The 21370-nt window shown below is 45.1% G+C and overlaps 1 protein-coding gene across 3 annotated transcripts in view; it reads left to right on the top strand.

Annotated features, from left to right (window-relative positions):
- Nucleotides 1–2824: 2824 nt before the first annotated feature.
- ZNF395 (zinc finger protein 395) overlaps nucleotides 2825–21370 on the top strand; it is a 52782-nt gene continuing 34236 nt past the window's right edge. Inside the window, exon 1 of one of the 3 annotated variants that reach the window (XM_066278589.1) lies at nucleotides 2825–2948. The gene's annotated coding sequence lies outside the window, so the exon portion shown is untranslated. The other 2 variants (XM_066278590.1, XM_066278592.1) reach the window with 2 other exon arrangements.

Raw genomic sequence — 21370 nt, 5'->3', positions numbered from 1 at the left:
ATTTTATTCAGCAAACGTTTACTGGAACACCTCAGCCACATTGGTAGTACTGGACTGTTGCTGCTGGAACTCACTGCCCTCTCCTCTGAGCCGCCTTAAGCTGGGTGCTGCAGTTAAGCTTAATTATATGCTATCTTGTATTGTTCCTTAATTGTTGCATGTGCATTAAGCCATTTCCAACTAGGTTGTATGTTCCTTGGGGGCAGGAACTATATTATAAACTTCAGGATAGGTGAGGGACTTAGCATAGAATATATTGAAGGGAGTAAACACCCCTTCAAGGGTTGAAAAAGGAAAATGAGAACATAAAGCTATATATGAACTGTAGTGATTAATGTATAAAATAGCTTAAGAAAAAGGGAGCATATATTGTTGTTGATTAACAAAAATATTCCATTAATGATAAAAGTGTAAAATTCAACTCTGTATTTTCATGTTAAGGGAGGGGTTTGTGTAGTGACATAATTGCTGTGACACCCAAATGCCTTCACTCTAGATGTTCTTTTCAGTGCAAAACAAGAATGTTTCCTTGAGGATGAGAGTTAAAAGGTAGAACCAGTCTTTGGTGAATTATTTGATAGCAGAATTATCCTACAGCTGGATTTCTCAACAGTGGCACATCGACATTATAGATGAGGTAATTATTTGGTGTGTGTGTGTGTGTGCTGTACTGTGCATTGCAGGATGTTAAGTAGCATCGTGAATCTATACTTATTAGATGATAGTAGCACCTTCCCCCCCTTTATGACAATCAAAAATGTCTCCAGACAGGTTTCTCAAAAAATTAAAAATAGAACTGCCTTATGACCCAGTAATTCCACTTTGGGGTATATATTCAAAGAAATTCAAAACACTAATTCAAAAGATATATCTACCCCTATGTTCATTGCAGCATTATTTAAAATTGCCAAGATGTGGAAGCAACCCAAGTGCCCATTTAATAGACAAGTGGATAAAGAAGATTTGGTACATATAGTATACCCAATGGAGTGTAACTCAGCCATTAAAAAGAATAAAATCTTGCCATTTGAGACAACATGAATGGATCTAGAGTATTACGGTAAATGCAGTAAGTCAGACAGAAAGACAAATACCATATGATCTCACTTATGTGTGGAATCTAAAGAATAAAATAAACAAACAAGCAAAAACAGACACAGACTTATAGATTCAGAGTTGCCAGATGGGAGGGGGTTTGGAGACTGTGTGAAAAGGTGGAGAGAGTAAGAAGTACAAATTAGTGGCTACAAAGTAGTGAAGGGGATGTAAAGTACAGCATAGGGAATATAGTCAGTAATAGAATAATAACTATGTATGGTGCTGAGTGGGTACTAGAATATGGGACTCTCACTTCCTAAGTTATGTAATTGTCTGTTATGTTGTACACCTGAAACTAATATAAAAGAATATTGAATGCCAACTGTAATTGAAAAAAAATGGATGTATGAGGCAAATTGGATATATACGGATGAAAATATTTCTGAAATAGTGGGGAAAAATGTCTCCAGACATTGCTCCCAGCTGAGGACCAGTGTCCTATAGGAATTTTGGTTCCATTTGGATATCTTCCTTATTTAACCAGAGGTGGAAAATAAGGGGAATAATATTTATTGTCTCTTTGTTCTGAGCTAGGAATTAAACCTATGTGAGGTTTGTTTTGTTTTTTAAAATTTCACCTTACAGATAAAGAAGCTGAAGTTCAGAGAGATAAAAGAACCTGCTGAAGACCACAAAGCTTGTTCAGCAGTTAAATCAGGATTGCAAGCCAGGCCAGTCTGCCCGCAAAGCCCTTAGTCCCTTCCAGCACACACCCCACTGCCTCTCCGTAAGAAAAACAGCATACCTCACCTTGAAGGCGAGCTGCGCATTCAACAAGTATGCTTGAAAATATTTTAAAACTTTTTGGTGGAGGGGAATTATTACTCTTCTAGCCATTACATTCGTTTAAATAGAATATACAGACAGGCCCACACATATAGACACCGGGGCCCTTCATTACCGTTGTGCCTCTGGTCTTATCTCTGAAAAACACAGAGCAACACAATGCAACAGCTTCAATTCCCCTTGTTACAAATTATACAAAAGCCAGAGCCTAACGGTGCCAAAAGCAACTGGTCTTGTTTACATAAGGGCTGAAAGCTAATAGTTAACTTTCTTCCATTCCAGAAAAAGTAAATAACGCCTCACTTTACAACTACAAACGAGTAAAATCGCGTAATATGTCACGAAATGGAGAAAACATTAAATCAAATGGAAAATGGAGAGGTTGATTCCAGTGCTCCCTCTCTCCCCGGCTTTCGCTAGAGCTCCCGGCCGGTCGGGCTGCGCGGCCTGGGTCCCTATCGCCCCCGCCAAGTTCCCGGCGGTGGCGCCTGGGGCTTTCTGGCTTCCTTTCCCGCCCTGGGGCAGCACGGCCTCTCTCGGAGAAGCCTGTCCCAGAGCCAGGCCTGGAAAAACAACAGCAAGAAACTTTGGCTGGGTTGGCGGTTCAGTAATAAGAGGCACTCAAGTTTGGTTCGGGGCTGCAGCCGCCGGTTCCGATTTTGGGGTGGAAATGGGGAGGGGTGGGTCACAACTCGGTCAGGTTCAAGGGCGCATGTGCACGAGAAGTCGCTCGGTAACTTATTGAGCGCCCACTGTCTACGAGCAGTTGGGGGTGTGCATCCAGGCGCGTGGTGGGTGTGTGGGGAGGGCGCGGGCGCGCGTGGCCGGCGAGAGGCGCGCGGGCCGCGAGCGCGCTCAGAGCCCGGGGCTGGTGCTAGGGTTGGGGGCGGGGAAAAGAGGTTGGGGGTGGGGGTGGGGGTGGGGGTGTGTCCCCGAGTCTCGCTCGTTCACTCGCTGGCTGGCGCGCTCCTCCGCTCCCTTCCCGGGCGGGAATCCGGACCGGGTTGTGGCCGCGGCCGCGTACGTGAGCGCAGTGTCCCGGAGAAGGGAGGCAGGCCGGCCAGGTGGGCGCGAACGGAGCCTCGGCGGGCGGGCGGCCGGAGCGGAGCTGGGCAGTGGGCCGCGCCGGGTGGGTGGGCAGGGGCGGCGGCAGCTGCAGCCCGGAGGCGAGCCGCGCTGTCCAAACCGGAGCTGCCCAGCCCGCGCTGCTGCTGGTGGCGGGCGAGGTGAGCTGCGCTGCGCTGGGACCTCGCGGCGCTGCAGCCGGGGAACGGGGGCGGCCCGGGAACTTCCCACGCTCCGCGCGCCCGCGGGGGCTGGGTGGGCGGCCTGAAGGCCCTGGAGGCCGGCGAAAGGGGGCAGGGGTGGGTCGGAGCGCCGGGGCGCTGCTGCAGTCCCCGCGTTGGTTGGGTGGGGGTGGCCGCCCGCTTTTCCGTGTGCCGCCTTGTTTATCTTGCTCGCAACGGCCTTTCGCCAAGGCACCCCCTCCCCAACTTTGAAAGGTTGTCCAGAGTTGCCTCTCCGACGGAGACTGACCTGTCCCCTCCCTGACCCTTTCCGTCTGGGCCGCCAGCCCAGCACTCCCGGCGCCCCGCGCGTTCCTGCCCACTCTACCGAGCTAGCGATTGCCGGGCTTCGGGACGAGCGGCGCGACACACCCTCCACCTCGGAGGCTGGCCCCCACCCTTTCTGTCCTCTTCTGTCCACCCCCACTTCCTTCCGCGCCGTTTAACCCTGCCTCTCTTCACTGGTGGCCCCTGGCCTTCCTAGGATCTGGCACTGTGGGCATGTGCGGTGCTTTGTGGGGGCCTGGATGGGGAGTTTGTCATGTGCAAACAATTTCAAAGGAAGCATTTTCTCCCCTGTTTTGGAGTTCAGGGTGTAGCGCCTTCACTTGAGGATTGACTCAGAAATCTAAGAAGCCCACCTGCTAGGCGGTTAGGGGAAGCTGCTGCCGCCGTGATTTCAGGCAGCCCTGTCTGGTTCCCGGTGGCTCTGGAGCACTTACACTAGGCAGACACGGTGCCAGGCTGCTAGGGGCAAGGGTTACCTATAGACCACCACTACCTTCTTTACACTCTTCTTTCCAGAAAATTGTATCTGGTGTAGTTTGCCTGAAAGCAAGCGATCAACATATATTGAAGGCCTTTTTACACCCTCCTCAGGTGTTGTGTAAACAGAGATTTGGGTCTTAAGGAACTTGAAACACAAGAAAACATAACAATTAAGTACAGCTCCAGGGGTACTTTTGAGGGGCTGCTGTGTTCTCAGCACCATGCCAGACTCTGCATGATGATAAGAGGCACACAAATATAAATATAAGGCCTGAGACAGCCTGTTGACCAGGTGGAAGTGATTTCAGAGCTCGAGTTCAAATTAATGTGTTATGGCTGCCCAAATTACTGTAAGTGCTGGGGGCAGAGGGAATATCAAAGGGAATGTTAGAGTTGGGGAATGGATTTACAGTACTAAATTCTGAAATAAGTTATGCACTGTAGCATAACTCCCTGGCGAAGGCCCAAAGGTAGGAGAAGAAGAAATAACAGGTGCAAGAGGTTGCAAAGGAACCAGAGGAGAAGAGGTTCAAACAGTGATCTCTGCAAGGGAGGGTCTAAAACATACATAAGATGGTGTCCTCCAAGGTTTATAATCTCATGGAGGAGGCAGGAAGACCTGAGCAGGTGAAGTGAAACTCAAGATAGGGCACAATTAACTTAAAATGCAGCATATAGACTAGGTGCTATTGGAGTTCGGAAAAGGCAACTATGGGCAGGAATCCCGAGGACTGTATTCCTGGAGGATAAGGCCCTTGAGATGGACCATGAGGTGTGAATGAACGTGGCTTTCTTGAGACAAGAAGGTGGTGGCTTTGGCCAGTCCAGGACACGTTTCCTGAACAGGAGGAGATGAAGATGGAAGGAATGGTGGTTGAGATTGTGAAAGTCCTAGAAAGCCCAACTGGGGAATTGCACTGTACCCTGTGTGTATTGGGAAGACATTAAAGTTTTTGAGCCAGGGAGTGACATCATGAAAGGGTATTGGGAAAGGGTTTTGTGTGTGTGTGTGTTTTACAAAGACATAGAGAGAGTCAGATAGATAGGGACAGACAGACAGTAACGGAGAGAGATGAGAAGCATCAATCATCAGTTTTTCAGTGTGACACCTTAGTTGTTCATTGATTGCTTTCTCATTGTGCCTTGACCGTGGGGCTACAGCAGAGCAAGTAACCACTTGCTCAAGCCAGCGACCTTGGGTCCAAGCTGGTGAGCTCTGCTCAAACCAGATGAGCCTGCGTTCAAGCTGCTGACCTTGGGGTCTCGAACCTGGGTCCTCCGCATCCCAGTCCAATGCTCTATCCACTGCGCCACTGCCTGGTCAAGCGAGAAAAGTTTTTTAAAGTAATGTTAGGAGGCAAAGCAGTTAAGGCAGTTAAGTTGTGGCGTGCCCAGGGTTTGAACTGGGATAACTAGAAATGGAAAAGAGGGTGAGTTTTTAGAAACATTGCTGTTGAAACAGTCTGTTGACAGGGGCAGGGCAAAGGAAAGAGATGAGTGGAAATTAATTCCTTGTAGAAATTGATTAGGGCCTTGGAGTTGCTATAGTTGGTAACTGGAGAAATCTGAAATGTGTGTTTTGAAGAGAAGTAATTGACACTGAGGCTGCAGAGGAGTTTTGTGTTTGCCACATTCAAACATAGGTGTCCTGCAATCAAATGTGATTCTGAGATTAGGGGGAAGCCCGGGTGTATAGTGTGGGAAAGGCTGCCAACGCTGGGAGAAGGAAGGCACTCGCGGGATAAACGGGGCATCTTGGTTGTAGGGGAGCAGCAGAGGAAGCTAACGAGGTCTGAATTGGAAGACGCTGTTCTAGATTGCCATTCAACTGACATCACCTGGACCTGAACCTGAAGTTGGTGAAACAACTCTGGGAAACTGAGGCTCCAAGGAGAGTGGGCCACTTATTCTTACCATGAGGGCGATTGAAGGGGTGTAGAATGAAACTTGCTAAAGACATAAAATGTTGGGTTTTGAAATGAGCTGAATTTGCTCTCCACTGAGACCTTCAGGCTAGTCCTGGTGTCCCATTCATGGGTGGGGGTGGGGAGCAGCGGTGATCTAAAGGAGCAAGGAGGAAGTTTTAGGCTTAGGGATACTGCCTTTCTGAGGGCCAGGCCAGTCCCAGCCTGGACCATTGCCAGTTCCCAGGAATCCAGGTTTTTCTTGAGCTCTGAATTCTGCTTGCTTGTTGCAAGGGTGACTTAGGTTGATTTGCTGAGCAAATTCCCCAAGCCTCAACTTGCAACATCTCAGGGCTGGTGAATCTAAAGTATGATTGCAGAAAGTTGCAGAATGAGTGGAGAATGTAATTGAAGTTCCGTGGCCCTCTGTTTCTCTGAGATGCAGGATCAGTGAACTAGCAGGAGAAGCTGACTTGCATAGGGAGAGGTGTCCATTAGATATTTTTTTCTTTACAGGGAATATATGGTGGTCAAAAAAATTGCATGGAGCAGAAGTTGAGCTAACTTACTCTTTGGAGATCAGTGTTTTCTTCATAGCTTTGACCGTGACCTACATTAAGAAATAAGATTTACATCACGGCTTACTCAATCATGCATGTAAAAATCTAATTCGAGTTCATGAAGTACTACTTTCCTTGGCTTGGTGCAATCTCCTCTGATACTTTTATTTTCCATTCCATTATTTTTCATTTAAAAATGCCTGTTGCCTCCCACTAAATTGATTTAACCACTCTGTAATGGAACCTAACCCACGGTTTGAAAAATACAGTTGTAGAAAATTTTCACGTCTCATCACTATTTATTAAGCTGCTCATGTGCAGAGCTACCCTTACGAGGAAGAAACCGAAAAGTTGACTGGCAAGGCAAAATGATTAAATGCCAAAGTGAAAAGTAAGTATACGTAGAGTTCAGAGGAAGGGATGAGCAACTTGTGCTAGAATGGCTTGGAAAAACTGTTTGGAATAGGGAAGGAAGTCTGGGATGAACCTTTTTGGGTGTTTTATGGTGTTGCACAGGTGGGAGGTGTTGCATGGGCAAAGGTTTGGAGTGGGGGCGGGGATGTCCATGGTGTAAGAGTGATGAACAAAGAGTGATACCAGGTTGGCAAGGTGAGTTAGGATTAAAGTGTAGTGTAGGAGTTGTAAATAGGTGGCCCAAGGAATGTGTCCAGCCTTCATACGTGTTAGCATTTGGACTATCCAAAGGTTTGAAAAACTCGGGAGCAATCCAGAAAACCTCTAGATTTGGGATTGTCTTAAGGAATCTGATTGAGCAGGCTTCTAGAGCTGAGTGGTGGCTGCTCCCTGTGAATGGGAGACTGGCCTTGTGGTCCCCAGCTGTCCTAGTCCCGTGCTCTGTGTTTCCTCAGCCCAATTGCTGTTCCATTCCTGCTTAGTCTTGCAGGCTTTGGGTTTGCAACCTGAGTCTTGAAGAGGATTCAGGTAGGAGTCTGACATTATGGAATCTCAGCTATTTGTGTGCAAATGATTCGCTCTGGGCAGGTCAATCACACTTTCTGAGTTGCTCTTGGCTGAGACTTTGCACTATTTTTTGATGGGTTGGAATGGTACTAATTAGAGGGCTTTGAGACATATTGTCTATAGTGAGGCAAATTTCTATGACGGCAAAATCTCTCAAGCCTTCCCATTTCCCACTACTGGCTGCCATGGTTAGATCGTAGCTCCTGGCATGTATCCTCTAAGAATGATATTGAGGTATTAACTTGGTGAGACGTGAGTCATGGCTGCCAACCGTGTGACATTAGACTCTAAGGAGCTTTGGTGCTGCGAGTCAATAATAAAGGAATGGCAAGGAGAGGAGCTGTGTCATCTGTTATGTCCTTACTCCTCAATGGCCCCAGGGGTAGGCCTCCAGGATGCGGAGATTCATAATGAATATGGAATAATCGGTCCAAACCCAGCTGTTAATGTGAATAACACCGGGAAAACTAGGCTGCTTTTAGGGCCAGGTGAAGTGAGTAGGTTCAGGTCTCTGGTCCTGAGACAGTTTGGTTTACCCTGGGAGTCCAAAACCACTTGTTATGCTTCCCTAAGTGAGCTACAGGTGAAAGGGACAGAGGAAAAGCCACCCTGGTTTTTTACAGGTTGCACAATCTGACTATTTATTTATTTTTATAAAAAACTTATTGATTCTAGAGAGAGAGAGACAGAAACATGGATCTGTTCCTGTATGTGCCCTGATGGGGAATTGAACCCGTAACCTTTGCATTATCAGGAAGACACTCTAACCAACCGTGCTATCTGGCCAGGGCACAATCTGGCTATTTTAAAACACAGCTTTTGTAACATTAAAAAAAGTTGGAACTGAAGTGCTTTTTGCTTAAAACCATGTGGCCTGGGGATGCAAGAATAACCAGAAGTCTGTGGCATCAGATGAAATGAAAGCTGTTTCCTATTTTATGTGACGGTTTGGTTACTAGATCAGAGAAAAGATGTAGCAGCTATGGTACACTGTGGCTTTGTAGGAAAGCATTTAACAGTTCCTTAAGATATGATGGTCCATATTAAATAAGTGGTAGAATGTGGGCTGGATGGTGTTATTAATTTAATTTGATGATGTTATAAATAGGCAAAAACTGTTAATTAGTGGCACTGAGTCAGCCTGGAAGGGGGTCTGAAAACGAGTGCCGTAGGGTTCTATTCTTGGCCTTGAGCTGTTCAGCGTTTTTCCAGTGTTGTGGATGAAGATACAGGAGGTATGTGTTGTTAGCCTTGTTGATGGCACAGAGGTGGGAGGGATAGCTTGTTTAGCAGATAAATCAAGAGTCAGGATCATCCAGAATAAGGGCCCAAAGTTAAAAAAGAAATTCAGTAAGGGATGCATGTAAGGTCTGTTTTTGTTTTTAAAATTTGAATTGTAATATGTCAAAATGTTCATACATTCTAGTCAGATAATTTTACTTCTAGAGCTATACCTGAGACCATATCCAAAATGTAGATGATGTTTTCTTTTCTTTTATTTATTGATTTTAGAGAGAGAGAGGAGGGGAGAGAGAGAAGACAGAAACATTGATCTGCTCCTGCATATGCCCCGATCAGGGATCAAACCCACAAACTTTATGTATTGGGATGATACTCTAACCAACTGAGCCATCTGGCCAGGGCTGTAGATGATGTTTTATGCACAAAGGTTATTATTTCACTACAGTGAAAAATTGGATATAACCTAAATAACCAATGGTATGATTGGGCTGGAAGCAATCCATATATGATTGGTATGACTGTTTTTATGATGGAATATTATGGCCATTAAAAATAATGGTTAGGCCTGACCAGGTGGTGGTGCAGTGAATAGAGCATCGGACTGGGATGCAGAAGAACCCAAGGTCACCAGCTTGAGCGCGGGCTCAACTGGTTTGAGCAAAGCTAACCAGCTTGGACCCAAGGTCGCTGGCTCGAGCAAGGGGTTACTCCATCTGCTGAAGGCCCGCAGTCAAGGCACATATGAGAAAACAATCAATGAACAAACTAAGGTATCGCAATGAAAAACTGATGATTGATGTTTCTCATCTCTCTCCGTTCCTGTCTGTCTGTCCTTATCTATCCCTCTCTCTGTCTCTTTCTCTGTCTCTGTAAAAAAAAAAAATAATAATGGTTAGGAATAATTTTAAAATACCATGGACAAGTGTTTCTGCTAAAAGTTAAGGTGCATCTACAATATGATTTCAAATCTTGAACAAAAGTACATAGAAAGTGACTGGAAGGAAATGATTAATTTTAATACCAAAATACTTAATACTAGTTGCTTCTGATGGATCGAGATAAGTGACATTTTTTTTTTTTTTACATTTTAAATTTATAATTTGTAGTTTTACAATGTGCGTGTGCAACACAGTGGGAAAAACACTGAGATATATATATATATATATACATATATATGTATATATACATTTAAATATACTTTAGTTTTTAGAGCAGTTTTAGATTTGAAGCCAAATTGAGAGGAAGGTACAGATCCCCATAAAACCCCTTGTCACCACACAGGCACAGCCTCCCCCACTCTCAACACCCCTCACCAGAGATGGTCCATTTGTTAGAACTGATGAACTAACATTGACATATCACTATCACTCCAAGTTCGTAGTTTATGTTAGGGTTCACTCTTGGTGCTGTACATTCTGAGTTTGGACAAATGTCTAATAACACATATCCACTATTACAGTATCGTGTAGAGTGCTCTCACTGCCCTAAAAATCTCTGTGCTCTACTTGTTCATCCCTCCCTCACCCCAGCCCCTGGCAAGCAGTGATCTTTTTACTGTCTTGACAGTTTTGCCTTTTGCATAGTGTTATATGCAGCTTTTCAGATTGGCTTCTTTCATTTAATACTAGGCATTTAAGCTTCCTCCACTGCTTTCCATGGCTTGGTAGCCCATTTCTTTTTAGTGCTGAGTAATAGTCCATTGTCTGGGTATACCACTGTTTATCCTAAATGTACCTACTGAAGGGCATCATGGTTACTACCAAGTTTCTGCAATTATTATAAATAAAGATTCTGTAAATGTCTGTGTGCAGGTTTTTGTGTGGACACAAGTTCTCAATTCCTTTAAGTAAATACCAGGAAGTGTGCTATTGCTGGACTGCAAGGTAAGAGTATGTTTATTTTTATAAGAAACTGCTAACCTGTCTTACGAAGTGGCTGTACCATTCTGCATTCCCACCACAGTGAATGAGAGTTTCTGTTGTTTCGGTTGCTCCACATCCTCGTCAGCATTTGGTGTTGTCAGTGTTCTGGATTTTGGTCATGCTAATAGGTATGTAGTGGTATCTCATGTTAATTTGCATTTCCTTAATGACATGGAATGACATCTTTTCATGCGCTTGCAACCCCCCCATCCTCATCTGTAGGTCTTCTTTGGTGAGGTGTCTGTTGAGGGCTTTGGCCCGTTTTTTGTTTTTTTTTTTGCATTTTTCTGAAGCTGGAAACAGGGAGAGACAGTCAGACAGACTCCTGCATGCGCCCGACCGGGATCCACCCGGCACGCCCACCATGGGGCAACGCTCTGCCCACCAGGGGGCGATGCTCTGCCCATCCTGGGCATCGCCATGTTGCGACCAGAGCCACTCTAGCACCTGGGGCAGAGGCCACAGAGCCATCCCCAGCGCCCGGGCCATCTTTGCTCCAATGGAGCCTTGGCTGCGGGAGGGGAAGAGAGAGACAGAGAGGAAGGCGCGGCGGAGGGGTGGAGAAGCAAATGGGCGCTTCTCCTGTGTGCCCTGGCTGGGAATCGAACCCGGGTCCTCCACACGCTAGGCTGACGCTCTACCGCTGAGCCAACCGGCCAGGGCCTGGCCCGTTTTTTAATCAAGTTGTTTTATTGCTATTTTAAGAGTCTTCTGTATGTTGTGGACAATAGTCCTTCTTTAGCTGTATCTTCTGCACATATTTTCTTTCAGTCTGTGGCTTGTTTTCCCCCCCCTTTTAAACAACTACTATTTTAAAAAACATTTTATTGTTCAAGGACAGGATGCGATAAAGTAGATGGCTCATTCAGTGATGAGTCTTAAGTACCTACCTGCTTTGTGTTGCACACTGGCTGAGACACTGAAGTTACAAAATAAGACACAGCCTGTGACCTGAAATTAATGATCCAATTGAAAGGGGCAGGCCTGCGGGTGAACAGACACAGTGAGCCCTAGTGTTACTCAGCATGCTGAGGAGGGCTAGATCATGTGGGGGAAAAGTTGTAAGGTCATTCTGTTGTTTGTGAGTTTAATGTGAACCCTGAGTGGGATGAGGCTTTTAAAGACTGAATCCAAAAAAAAAAAAAAAATTGAATCCAGTTTACAACTGAATCAGGAATTCATCCATCCAATAATAGGATCTAGTCTATTGTTTTATTTTTTGAAAGAGGCAGGGAGAGAGAGACAGAGAGACAGGAACAGTATGGACCAAGGATCTAGTGTTTTTTGTTTTTTTAAAATTTTTTAAAAAAATTTTATTCATTCTTAGGAAGAGAGAGAGACAGAGAGGAAAAGAGAGAGAGAGAAGGGGAGAGGAGCTGGAAGCATCAACTCCCATATGTGCCTTGACCAGGCAAGCCCAGGGTTTCGAACCAGCGACCTCAGCATTTCCAGGTCGACGCTTTATCCACTGCGCCACCACAGGTCAGGCCCAAGGATCTAGTTTTAGTGACTTCTGGTCATGTGACATTTAGACCAATGGTGGTAAGGGGGCCATGATTTAAAAGAAGCATGAATAAGCAGGACTGTCTGCTGGAATGTGACTAAGGTGGTGTAGAATCAGGAATGACTGGAGTGACTTGTGGAGTGGGTACACAATAGAGCTTTCAAATATTTTCATGGTTATTAAGCATAGGAAAGAGTAGACTTGTTCATTTTTGCTCCTGGTGTTGGAGTATGACCAATGGATGGAATAATCACTTTATCCTCTCTAGCTTCAGATTCCTCATCTGTAAATAATTACACTGAAGTTAATGATCTTGAAGGCTCCTTTTAACCCTAAAAACAGATTTAAGGTCAATATGAAAAAGGATTTTCCAGTTCTCAGAGCTGCCCAACAATAGAAATGTTTGCCCATGAAATAGTGAGCTTCCCATTGTTGGAAGTATTCAAGTTGGGCTGAATGCTGTTGAGTAGGAATACTGCAGAAGAGGACAGGAATTAGACTGACCTACAAACTTCTTTCCAATTCTTAGGGTCACGTTATTAGGTGACTTGTCACGGCTGAAAAATAATGTAAATAGGGGATATACCTCTCATTGCATAGTATTTGAGTCAATAGCATCATGTAAGCTCTTTTAAAAATGTTCCCAGGCCTGACCTATGGTGGTGCAGTGGGATAAAGCGTCGACCTGGAACACTGAGGTCGCCGGTTCGAAACCCTGGGCTTGCCTGGTCAAGGCACATATGGGAGTTGATGCTTCCTGCTCCTCCCCCCCCTCTAAAAATCACTAAATAAAATATTTAAAAAACCAGACTTTGATCCATATTTAAAAAAAAAATGTTTCCAAATGGGTCCCAACATTTTTGAGACCCTTCTAGGGTCATTTTAGAAAGGATGAAGAGAACTATTCCAAGGTGTGTCAGGACTCAGTTTGTGAGCCACAGGGCTGCTGAAAATTGAATTTCGTCTTTAGGAAAGCGAGAAGATCGGGGCTTGTGTGGAAATGGCAAAAGTAATAAAATAGATTGACACATGAAAGACTGTGTGTTTTGACCAGTTCTAGTCAGCATAATGAATGAATCAAGATGGGGCCCTTTAATTGAATGATGGGTCCTCTGCTTGGCTGTGGAGGAACTGGGAGTACCCTTGACCATCTCCTTCCTATTTCCAACACCGCTGGTTTATATCACCAGGCAGAGCTCTGCAAATGCCATCCTGACACCTGCAAAGGGACTGAGTCTTGTGACTGCTGTGTAAGATTAGTGACAAAGAGGACAAGGGTTGAAAAAAATATATTATATATATATTTATAAAATATATATATAATATATTTTGGTATTTTCCCAAAATTAGAAGAAGCGGGGAGGCAGTCAGACTCCTGCATGCGCCCAACTGGAATCTACTGGCATGCCCACTAGGGGGCGATGCTCTGCCCATCTGGGGCTTTGCTCCATTAAGGCTGGAGCCATCTTCAGCACACGGGTCAACTTTGCTCCAGTGGAGCCTTGGCTGCGGGAGGGGAAGAGAGAGATGAGGGAGAAAGGAGAGGGGGAAGGGTGGAGAAGCAGATGAGCACTTCTCCTGTGTGCCCTGACCAGGAATAGAACCTGGGACTTCAACACACCGGGCTGATGCTCTACTGCTGAGCTAACTGGCCAGGGCTGGGATGGATCAATTTAAAGAAACTGTGTGTGTGTGTGTGTGTGTGGCAGAGACAGAGTCAGAGAGAGGGACAGATAGGGACAAAGACAGGAAGGGAGAGAGATGAGAAACATCAGTTCTTCGTTGCAGTTCCTTAGTTGTCCATTGATTGATTTCTCATATGTGCCTTGACCGGGGGGCTATAGCAGAGCAAATGACCCCTTGCTCAAGCCAGAGACCTTGGGCTCAAGCTGGTGAGCCCTGCTCAAACCTGATGAGCCCACGCTCAAGCTGGCGACCTCGGGGTCTCGAACCTGGGTCTTCCGCATCCCAGTCCAACGCTCTATCCACTGCACCATTGCCTGGTCAGGCGTAAAGAAACTTTTGAGTGGGATTTTTCCAGAATGTGTATATATAGTTTATATCTGACAATAAATTTGTGGTTTGAGTAACAATGTTTCATTTTGCATTTTTTTATTTTATAGCTTATGTGTAGAAAATTTGATTAGTTTAAATTTGTCTAAAGCTCATTTAAATTTATGATTTATTTAGAAACCACCCTGATAGTTTTACATGTTTAGATTTTCTTCCTGATATTTTTGGATTACCTTTCTTTTCTTTCTTTCTTTTTTTTTTTTCGCTGTTGGTGCCACTGCCAGGTGCCAGGGCTAAGTCACATAGCAAATGTTTCTTAGAGAACTCTACAAAGAGGAGAATCAATAGAGGTTTACGTCATCTTCAGAGAATATCACAAGATGATGTCTTATCTCCACATGCTCCTGGCACATACTTTGGCTTTGAAAAATCAATGTTTGGCAAGAAAGTGCTCTCTCTTCACATGGATTTAAGCAGTTTTGGGGTGCATGACCCAGGGAATGACAGTTTTAGAAGTTTGAAAATAGAGGCAGAATTTGGTTATTTAGAACTAACACTGGACATCTCTGTGCCTTGGTGATGAAGGGCCCAGCTTTCTTTTATCTCAGCATCCTCTGAGCTGCGCACAGTGTACGGCCCAACAACTCTGCTGGTTGAATTGTCTCCTGGGCCACGTGGAGTGGGGATGGGAAAAACTTACACTATATTATATATTTTTTTAAAAAAGCAAAATACAATCAGAAACAACAGTTCTCAGCCTTTTTTGTCCTTTGAGTATTGGGAAGTCATAAAACACTTTTAGTAAAAACAACCACATTTAGTGGCTGTTTTTCATCGTGCAGGGGGAATGAGATACTCCCTCTCTCTTTCTGTTTTTCTTCTGCTGCTGAAAATGAATTGCTCTTGGTGTGCTGTTCTTAAATTCCTGTGTCCTCTATCCATTTTAATCTTGTTATCTATTTTTATGGTGACTGTCGCCATGGTACTCTGTGCTCTTTACATAGCATAACAGAGATTTCAGATGTCTGATAGGACAGCTCAAAGTTCTGCTGCAGCTGGCTGGGAAACTGTGTTTGAGTAGTTCTTTTTTTTTTTAATTGAGGTATAATTTGCATACAGTGGAACGCTCAGATCTTAAGTGTGCTGGTTAATCAGTTTTGACAAATGCATTTTAAGACAGAACATTTCCATCACCCCAGAAATGTTCCTCATGACCATTTCCAGATTATCCTCCTCCAACCAGGAGGACGACAGCTCTGATTTCCATCACCCTAGGTTAGTTTTGCCAACCAAGTTCTTAATAATAGGATTTTGTGTTTCTGAGGACTTTATACATAGTGCTTTAAAGAAGTGGAAGGAGTGTGTGTTTAAAAATCAGTATCCTATAAAGTTTGGTAATCCTGGTGAGTCAGTAATATTTTGGAGTCGGTCTAAGAGTATTCAGATTTTCCTCAGTGTCCACAGGATCCAGATTAATATTAGGAATAAATGTGATTGGGCAAGGGTTGCCATTATTGGCATGTGTGTGTGTGTGTTGTGTTGGAGAGCTGGAATCCAGCTAGAAGGACTGGAATGATTCCTAGGACATCCCTTTGGATTACCCAGAAACCCCAAACACATTCTCTTTTTTTCTTGCCTCTTCCTTGAACTAGCATATAAATTTAACAATCCACAGAGTTACATAGTCGGGCTTGTAATATTGAAACAAGATCCATGTTGCAAAGCCCAGTGCTTTGCCCTGCTGAGCTCTGGTCTCTTGGGAAGCCTGTCCCCACCCAAGCCCCCATATTACTGAAATGTATTGAACAAGATCAGTTTCTTTATTTTTTAATTAAGTGGTTAAGTGGAATTTTATTACATAGGTAGTACATGAAGGTCTTCCTCACAGGAAGAAAAGGCAAACCTTCCAGAGCAAAGTCTTCTTTGACAAACACTCCCACAAATTTATTGGTATTTTATAAATGCTTTACGCCTGATCAGGTGGTGGCGCAGTGGATAGTAGAGCATTGGACTGGGATGCTGAAGACCCAGGTTTGAGACCCCGAGGTCGCCAGCTTGAGCACAAGCTCATCTGGGTTGAGCAAAAAAAAAGCTCACCAGCTCGGACCTAAGGTCACTGAGCAAGGGGTCACTCGGTCTGCTGAAGGCCCACGGTCAAGGCACATATGAGAAAGCAATCAATGAACAACTAAGGTGTCTCAACGAGAAACTGATGATTGATGCTTCTCATCTCTCTCCGTTCCTGTCTGTCTGTCCCTATCTATCCCTCTCTCTGACTCTCTCTCTGTCCCTGTAAAAAAATAAAAATAAAAAAATAAATGCTTTACATGCATGCATTGATACTTACAGAACTTTAAAAACTGAAGTGCATTGCACTGCAAGTATTGTCTCCCCTGTTCTGCCCCACAGGTAAATAGTGCTGCTTGCTCCCTATCCTCTCGTAGGTCTTCTTGATTTTGTTTAATTCCTGAATGGCCTTTTTTAGAGTCAGGAGGCTAAGCCATGGGTTAGCCTTCCCTTAATTGGTGAACACTTAAAATTATTTCTAAATCCTCGACTGTTGCAAATGTTACCAAAAACTTGGCTGTACTTGCCTCTTTGTAACACAGGTGAGTGTTTCTCTAGGGTAGATACTGACAAAGGGGAATTGCAGTGTAATAGGGCACTTTAATTTTATATCCTAATGAAGACACGTGACAAGGTCAGTTCCTAGCCTAGACTTAATATAGGCCAGGGCACACTTGAAGCGTGCTCAGACACGAAGCAATTGTTTTCTAAGGTTAGGGCAGGATATAAGGTATGCTAGGTGTGCGCCCCCTTCATGAGATAGCACTCGTTGAATAAAAGGGTTGGGCCTCATAGTTAATTCGGTCTGTCCCCCCACACCCGAGAACTTTGGCCTGCGTGTTGGTTGTGTGCAGAATTACAGGATGGATGAGCAAGCCCGTGTGGACTGGCTGATAAATTCAGTTCATTCCCTAAATGGAGTCCTTCAAACACATCTGTGATTGCTCTCTGTGCCTCCTCTAGAGTACAAAGTGCTATACCCTTAAACACTCAAGCCCAGGGTGAGGTGTGTGGAAGCATTTTAGTGTTCTTAGAAAAAACCTAGAACCCTGGTGATACACTTTTATTACCGGTTTCATTTTAGGTGGAGAATAGCGTGTGTCTCTAGATTTGCACTTCTTGACAATCATCTCTAGATCTCTGGACTTCCGGAAAGCTTGAAAATTCATCGTCCTATGGGGCCAAGCTCATGCCTTTGGGAGCTGGTGTAGCAAGGAAGGGCTTGGCTATGTCCCTCTTGAAAGGCACGGGCTGCTCCCACTGGTCACCTAGTTGGCGAGAGGCAGAACCCTTTTGCAGCCTTGTTTCCCTTGTCTTGGCCTTCAGATCCCTTATACAGACAGATGTTAATGAACATAGTCCTGGATCTGACCCCAGAGGAACCCCACCATTGCATTCAAGCCATTGCCCAAGCCCAGGAATGCACTTACGTTGCCTTCTTTGGGGGTACTGAAGCGTCTCCTCTTGCGGTCTCCCGCCAGTGTTAGCAGGCTCTCCCTCGTCTGTCATTTCAGGATTTGGTGACAGAGTTAGCACCCCCACCTTATCTCTCCCAGTTGCTAGATTCTCCCAGGGCTCCCAGGGCCTTCTCGGCCTTGGCCGCTGGCCCGCCCTCCCCCTCACACAGCCCCTGCAGGTGACTGTCTTCTGTGTTCACAAGTTATCTTTAGGGTTGGCAGCAGCCAGTGTTCCCAGTGTGGGCCATTCTCTAACTTTATAGGGAGTAGGTGGTGGTACGTTTTCTTTTCTGTTTGTTTGGTTTTGTTTTTAGAGCTTTTGCAGCAGTGTCGGACAAAATGATGTTTTTGTTTGTTTTGGCCTTTGTGACCACGGTAGGATGACAGTGTGATCTGGTAGTGACACAAAGGTCCCTTTCCTGGATTCCAACTGTTGCCACAGAACTCTTGCATGATTTTGATTTTTTTTTCCTTAAGTGTATTGCACTGCCCTTGTCAATGTTAAAATTTATTGGCTGTTTCCCCCCCTACTTACACAAAGTCTCCCCTGTAATCATTCCATAAGTTTGGCTCGTCACGACTCAGAGCGAGGAGTCTTTATATGTATGTGTACACACACACACACACACACACACACACACACACACACACACGTGTTGAGTACTCTGTGCCAGGCACAGTGCTTGAGATTCGAGGTGCATTTCTTCATTCTTTCCCAGGGTCCTCTCTCAGAGGAGTTCAGGTCTCTAGGAAGAGGAACTGGGTGACTCTGAAAAAACCAAGGCACTGTTAGAAAGAATTGCGTTTCCTGTGGAGTAGGACCCACCGTCTGTCTCCTTTCAGAGGTGAGGAAACAGGCCAGAAGGGTGAAGGAATTTGCCCATGGTCATGTAACTGGGAAACTAGAGCTCCTTTGCAGCCCTGAGTGTTTCACTGTGCATTCTTTTTGGGATATTTGTAGTAAAAGTGGTAAATAAGAATAGTGACTGCCTGGAGCTGTGGGAGCCCCGCTCGGTGCTTTGCTGTTGTAATGTGTAATGCCCGTTTCATTTCCACACCACCAGCACCTCAGTAACCTCTCAGCGACTCACACATTACTGTCAGGGCAACCTTACGAGGTCGTCCGTCTAGCCTCTTACCTGATGCGTAGTTTTCCTGTAGAATATAGAAGAAAGAGCAGAGCTTTTGAGACCTGACAGATTTGATTGAGCTCACATCTTAGTTCTGTCACTTTTTAGCTCAGTGGCCGTGGGAGCGTTATTTAACCTCCCTGCGTCTCAGTTGCCTTACACATAAAAATGGAGAAGAAGACGGTGATGTTACTGTGAGGGGTGACACGAGATCAAAGTCTGTGAGTTGCTTCGCCAACGACGGGCACTTAAGTGTTGGATAAATGAGAGGAGGTAGAACATTCAAGACTGAAGGGACATCGGTCTGTGGAAGGCTGCAGGTTGCATCGGTTTCCTCTGTCTCCTGTCTGTTTATGACAGTTCTAGTGAAGTAGTTAGATGTGATTTTGTCACTTGGGAACATTGCACTGCCTTTTTCCCCTCGGGAGATTTGAGCCTTCTGCTGGCACTGTGTAAGTACAGTCTACCTGCCGGCCGATGTGGGTGAGGTTCCGCCTGGTGCTAGTGCCTCGACTGTCCTCGAGGCCAGGCAGAGGCTCCCCCGCGCTGTGCAGACGCGGTCTGGGGCTCTTGGTCGACTCAGTGCGCACCCATTTTGTCCTTCACTTCTCTCAGACCTCAGGCGTGGTGGGCCGTCTGTTCTCTGTGACTGAGCCACGTCTATTTTGTTGCTTTGGTTTAGAGCAGCCACACCAGTGAGCACGCTGATCAGCGCTGCCACCCTGTCCATTTAAGGAGAAACACCTAAGAGTGGACACCCCGATATCTTGAGCTCATACTGGGATAACCACACGTTCAATTTCCCCACCCTTCTCCCATGTTTGAACTCATCCTCTTCCTCAGCCCCACAATTATCGGGGCAGAAAGATTCCTTAAATGGCGTCCTCCACAGAAGGTGCTTCCTTCGTGGGTTGTGCCTTGGGCAAGCCGCCCTCCCCCACTGGGCTCATTTTTCACTGTGTATTTAAAAGATCTTCCTTAATGGTGTCTGTAGTCTCTTTACTTTGGCTGACTTTGTGTTTTCTGGGGGAAACGTGTCTATTTCACCTTCCAGTCAGTCACTCAGCAGATTTAAAAAAAAAATTCATTACATATTTTATTTCGACTTATTTAATGTATGTCAAACACTTACACTTTTAACGTGCACATTGATCTAACTTTACGAGCTTAGTCCTGAAAACCGTCTTTCTATCAGGCTTCCATGTCAGATTGCTGGCTGTGTTATTTATTTTTTTTTGCAGTTTCCTGAAAGAAGCAAATTCTGATTCATTTATCTAATTATAAAGCACAAAAGTCTTAAAAGCGCTGGAGCATACTAAGCGCTTTTATGAACAAGTGCTGGATGTGTGATCCAGGTGGGCGCTCAGTTAGGCCTGACGTTCTTTAATTTAAGGCAGGGTCTGAAGCTTAGGTTTCTTAATGATTCTGTTCAGTTGATCAGCAAGAGCCTGGCACATGTGTTGAGCATCAGCAGATTTTAAAAAATGCTGGTGTTTGTGTTCGGAGGTGCCCCTTTCCTTGGGCTTCTGGTGAGTTGGTGCAAAATGTGTCCTGTGTGGGTCTGCTCTGGGGCAGCTCGGCCGATCCAGGGCTCAGGGACCGGAGCCTCTGCAGTGAGTGGCACTGGAGGTCGGTCACAGGGCTGGCCAGCCTCTGCCTCCCGGAGGTTTGGCAGTAGTTCTTGACCACCCTGGGCAGGGCACCAAGACTCAGATTTGGGGTTGGGAGAGGAAGGCAGCATTGGGACGTGTCTGCTGAGGGTGAGATGAGGAGCCAGGTCATGTAGGAGACGGACAGTGGTGGGTCCTCATGGTGGGACTCAGCCGGTTCACACCGGTTCGGCAGAGCCGATACCTACTTTTTTGTTGAGTTTGGCAAACTAGTTGTTCAAATGGCACTTATAATCAGGGTTCTCTCTAAGGTGGGAGCCTGGGCAACTGCCCGATGTAGAAATCACAAATTTACATTCGTTACTCCTTTTTAACGTTCATCTGTGCAACAGCGTATTTGAAGTGCCCGTAGTAATGTTCATTTCATCCATAGGTGAAAAAAACTTGATGAAACTATGTTTGTAATATTTGTTTACTCATTGCATAAAACTTGTTATACCTATGATGAAATACAACATTTTAATTCCCTCGTGTTTGTTACTTCAATAAACAAACATATAACGTAAAGAGAAAAAGTGCCAAAAAAACCCAGGGGAATGACAAGCTGTCATTGGAAATATCTTAAATAACAGCTTTATTGCTTTTTGTCAGGCATTATTTAATATTTTTCATTAATATTTTTAAACTCTTATAATCTAGTTTTGTGTACCTCTTGTTATTCTTAAGTATTAAATGCATGAAATAATAAACTACCTTTCAGTATGTTGTTTTTTTAATACTTAAAACAGTCATTAGGGCAGAGAACCGGTTGTTAAATTATTTGAGTCCCAGCCCTGTGGGGCCTGGCTTTGGGCTTCGTGTTGAATGCACTCAGCCTGAACCCTGAGGTTGGTTCACTGTGCCCAGCACGCCTCTACATGGAATGCATTGGATTTCTTGGTTCCCCTATCATGCTGCCATCAGTTTTGTTATGATTTCAATTAATTAGTGGCTCACCCATGGTCAACATCTTGATTTCCTTTGGAGTCAGTAGTTGTATTCC

This window comes from Saccopteryx bilineata, chromosome 1, assembly GCF_036850765.1.
Source record: "Saccopteryx bilineata isolate mSacBil1 chromosome 1, mSacBil1_pri_phased_curated, whole genome shotgun sequence".
Lineage (NCBI taxonomy): Eukaryota > Metazoa > Chordata > Mammalia > Chiroptera > Emballonuridae > Saccopteryx > Saccopteryx bilineata.
Note: the sequence above shows the minus strand (reverse complement) of the source record. Positions and strands in the feature narration are given on the sequence as shown.